Source organism: Cibotium barometz, chromosome 44, assembly GCF_041138505.1.
Source record: "Cibotium barometz isolate CiBa-2024 chromosome 44, ASM4113850v1, whole genome shotgun sequence".
Classification (NCBI taxonomy): domain Eukaryota; kingdom Viridiplantae; phylum Streptophyta; class Polypodiopsida; order Cyatheales; family Cibotiaceae; genus Cibotium; species Cibotium barometz.
The window spans coordinates 14,127,346-14,132,451 of NC_141089.1; positions in this window are offsets into that span (position 1 = coordinate 14,127,346).

The window sequence follows — 5,106 nt, forward strand, 5'->3', positions numbered from 1 at the left end:
ACATCAGCATCGGATTAATTTAAGAACAGATGCAGTTCTAGTGGTGCAGCAAAGGTATAGGATGAATCCGAATTTTGCATTGCAGGTGAAGGAAGAAATAGATAAGTTGTTGGCAGTAGGGTTCATTAAACCTGTGAGCCAGGTGACATGGTTATCTCCAATAATTGTGGTGCCTAAGAAAAATGGGAAGCTGAGAGTATGTGTTGATTACAGGAAACTCAATGCAGCAACCATTACAGATCCTTTTCCAATGCCATTTTGTGATGCAGTGTTAGATGCTGTAGTAGCAGGTCATGAAATGTATAGCTTTCTGGATGGCTTTTCAGGTTACAATCAGATTAGTGTTGCTGAGGAGGATCAGCATAAAACTGCTTTCATCACGGAGTTTGGTGCATATGATTTTACTGTCATGAGTTTTGGTTTGAAAAATGGACCACCATCATTCAATTATGTGGCACATAAGGTTTTTGAGCCACACTTACAAGACTTCATGAGAGTATTTGTTGATGATTTCTCTGTTTTTGGTAAGAAGGACTTACATCTGATGCATCTGAAGTTGTGTTTGGAGAGGTGTAGGCAGTTTAGACTGGCCTTGAACCCTTACAAGAGTGTGATTGCTGTGAAGAGTGGGATTTTGTTGGGCCATGTGATCTCACAGGAAGGCATGGCAATTGATGTGAAGAAGGTTGAGGCTATTCAAACAGCAAAGTCTCCTACCAGCGTGAAGGAAGTAATGAGGTTTGTGGGTCAGATCAAATGGCATGCCAGGTACCTCAGATATTTAGCCAATATTTGTGCACCATTGACACATTTAACTAAGAAGGATGTGGCTTTTGTGTGGGCTGAGCCTCAAGAGAAGGCATTTCAATTGTTGAAGAAGATGGTAGCTGTTGCACCAGTTTTGCAGTCACCAGATTGGACTCTACCTTTCCATATTTTTGTTGATGCCTCAGATGTAGCATTAGGGGCAATTCTGATGCAGGAGAGGGTGAAAGGATGGTACAGGCCAGTATTTTATGCCAGTCGGATATTATCATCTGCAGAAAGGAATTATGCTGTGACTGAAAGAGAAGCTTTGGGTATGGTATATTCCTTGAATAAGTTCAGGCATTATTTGTTGGGGAACAGGGTAATATTTCATGTGGATCACCAAGCCCTGCTGTATCTGATTAAGAAGCCATTGTTGACAGGAAGATTAGCCAGGTGGATGCTTTTGTTACAGGAATTTGACTTTGTGATTGTCCATACTCCAGGAAAAGAGCATGCTATTGCTGATTACTTTAGTAGGTTGGAAACTGGAGAAGCACCAAGTGGGGTGGATGATGATCTACCAGATGCCCCATTGTTTGAAGTTCAGGCTGCTGAGTCGGATTCCTGGTATGATCAGTTTTTGACATTTTTAACTGAGGGATTTATGCCAGTAAAATTTACTCCAGATCAGAGAAGGAAGTTTGCTTTGAAGAGTAGACCATTCTTAGTGATTGCTGGAGCATTGTACAAAAAAGGAATTGACCAGGTGATAAGAAGATGTGTACCTGAGTATGAGCAGAAGGCAGTAATTCAGGAAGCACATTCAGGAACAGCAGGAGGACATTTCTCAGGGGATATTACAGGAAAGAAAATATTGCAGGCTGGTTTGTGGTGGCCTACAGTTTTGAAAGATGCCCATGACTATGCCAAGAGATGTGTGATTTGTCAAAAGCTTGGACAGCCAGATAATTCAGATAGGATATCAGACAGAAGTTCAGGTGGAAGTACCTATTATAAATTTGAGTGTGCAAACAGCAAGTCAGAGTGAGCAGCCAGTGGAGACTTCAGTGGAAGATAAATCAGCAGAGAAGAATGAAGTTTTGAAGGAGGTTCCAGTTGTTGAAGGGATGCAGGCTGAGCAGCAAAGTGATGTAGTACCTGACATTTGAAGAAGAAGCATCAAATTTTGTCATGTGGCCAGTATTTTCTGATCAAGGGATTGTGAATTCAAGTCTGATTTCCTTGAAATCAACCACCGGGCTGTGCCATGTGTTGAACTACAGATAGAATACCTAATAGTTACCTAATAGTTGCTTAGTCGGATATATGTATCTTTGCTCAGTCGGATTGTTGCTCAGTCGGAATTCTACTCAGTCGGATTGTTGGTTAGTCGGAGTTTGTTATGATCTGGTTAGTCGGATATCATCTGTTAGTGTCTTGTGACATTCTAGTTACAACCGTCTAAACTGTCTGAAGTTGCCTATTTATAGGGGCTTTGTAGTCGTCTTTTACAACAACAAGGAAGGAAGAAGAAAGCAATGTACGATTCATCTTGATCAATCAAACATGAAGTAGTTAGTTGTGTTGTGTTTGAAGAACCCCGAACACCCTCTAATCGTGCTACGAAACAACCCCTTGATAAACTCGCAAAAGAAGATATTCATAAAGTTGAATATTGGATTATCTCTGGTCAACACTCCATTAGTGCTGCAAAAAGCTTGCAGGCTCTAAATATGGCTAAAGTGACCCCTCAAGTGCGTCTGCAATCTAGGTTCAGGAGATCAAAGATAATTGTAAATTGCTTGCCCAAGATTTCTCGTGACATTTTCAAGGATGCAAATTTATCTGTTGCAAAGTCAATGCAAAAGGAGCCATTCCTCGATAAACTTCTACAAGCTCGAGCACAATGGCATGCAAACGGTCGTCCTAGTAAACCTTTGCCTGGTGTTAATCAACCCAAGATGGAAGGTACTCTTTTGATTCTTTGCTATATCTTTGTAAATCATAGACATACATTACTTCTTCTTTACTTTTCATAATATCTTTTTACGGATCTTGGAGAGACGGAAAACTCTCTCACTTGTAGCATGAGTAGTATGATCCGTGTGTAGCTCAATCTAATGGGATTTGCATCCCTTTCGGAGCTAGGGATTCAACTCGTACCGATGCACAAAAGCTTATCCCTTTTGGGAGAGAATACTAAGAACACCACTACCTTGACATAGACTTTACAGACACAAGCTCAATCTTGCCATAACTCATTCACTCATCATCCCACTCATTCATGCATCCAAAGCTAAGCTAATGCATACACAAGCTAAGCTAATGCATACACAAGCTCAAATCATACTTCATTCTCAAGCTCTTACTTCCCTAGCATGCACACTAAAGAATAGAAATGAGAAGAGAGAAAAACCTCATATCATTGCATGGAATTAGAAGAGCATTGCTTATACAATAATGTAGATGGGGAGAGAGAAGAGCTTGCACCTCTATGAAAAAGAGGGAGAGCTAGTCTCAAGAGAGCTCAAACATGAGTGTAGTCCAAAGTGTCCATAAGCTCTCAAATGAGCCACTTTTTATACTAAAACTCCTAAAACTCCCAAAACTTTCCATGTGGGATTATTCTCAAGCCCACTCCCACACTCATCTACAACTTGGAACTCTTTACAAGAGCCCTAAATAAGAATGTCAAGTCTCTTGTTTTCCTGCTGCATCTTTGCGTTGCATCCTTGCATTGATCCACTCGTTACTCAACACTCCCTCTTCCTATTTTGCGCACGTCCTCGAGCGCGGTAGAAGCAAAAGCTACAAAAAACAATGGATACAAGTAAAGCCTTTTATTGAAAAAAAACCAGCAATGACAATCTCACACGTGAGCATACAAGTGAAAGGCTAATTAGAGTTTTAAAGAGTGTTAAAAGAGGTGAGTAAAGACTAGTCAAAGTGAGACTAAGTGGTAGATAGTGCTATGCAAAGGCAAGTGTGCTTGTACACCGCAGGTTATGACCGCAGTCTCAATGTCCTACAAGTGTTTAAGTTATTCCTAAGTGGCAACCCGACTCCTAAATATGAGCAATGGTGATTGGACCTTTTTTTCTTTTCTTAAAAAAAAAAATGTGTGTGTGTGTGTGTTAAAGATGAATAAAGAGGAAGGTTCCATCCCAATGAGACCCAAGCAATGGCCAAGAGACCTCCGCCAAGAGAGTCTAAAGGCCGCTAAGTATCTCAAGGGCGATAGACCCTTTTCTTTCTTTTTGACATAAGGAGTACCCCATGAAGATGAGGGCATCGGTCTCGAGGGCCCATAATGTACCCCAGAGTCCTACCAGCATCTATCAAGGTGATAGAGTCCTTGAAGGTCTTTCTTAACCTTTTAGACGTCAGTGTTCACCCCATGGAAACCAAGGCATCGGCCCCAAGGTGCTAAGACAACCCCAGGTCCTACCAAGCATTCCACATGGCTGTAAACACTGGCTGTAGACACGTCATGTCTCGATTCACTTGTATATATTTTTTAGGGCATGATTTTGTAAATTTTTTATTAATCCTAGCACCTAGCCCATACCTAAGAGGTAGCTACCACTAGGGATAACTAATATACTTCGAGAGCATAAGAACTTGGCATACTCCGTTGGTATATATCCTACACCGTCTTCAAATAGAAATACCTTCTACTAAGTCCTCTAAGAATCTAGAAATCACTCATCACCACATTTTAACAACTAATTTAAAACTTAAACCAGCCAACTGTATGTGAACATGCAAACAATATATCCAAAAGTTAAAAGCACAAAAAGATTATGATTTGAATACACCTGTTGTAGTGCTCGTTGATGTTGTGCAGATTGCTTCTCTTTGCTCTTTGTAGGCATTGCATGTCTCCCCCCTTCCTAATTTGTGTGCACGGTAGGTGGACTATTGGGGCGTTTTTGTATGCTCTTGTTTAGCTGAGATCTCTGCAAAATGTTTATTAACAAATAAGAAAAGAAAAGAAAGGAATAAAATTTGTTATTGGTGCCAATCACCGAATATAGCCGAGGGGAAAAACCCAGTGGGAGAAAAGTGCCCTGGCTTGTTGATCTTATTGTGGAGTTGATAAGCTTACCCTTGTATTGGTGGTGGATCCGTGTCCACTTCTGTTGGGAAGATGGTATCAATCACTTCAGGATGCAAGGACAACCCTGTACAAAAGCCGGCCTCTAGAGAAGGTGGTAGAGGAAGGAGTGCTTCCTCGCTAAAATATGGCATTGGTTCTATGGGAAGGTTAAGCAGACAATTCCGATTTTGGAATTGCGCAATATAGGTACTCATAGTGATCCAAAATTGACATGTTGAGGCTGGGGGAAGGAGGGC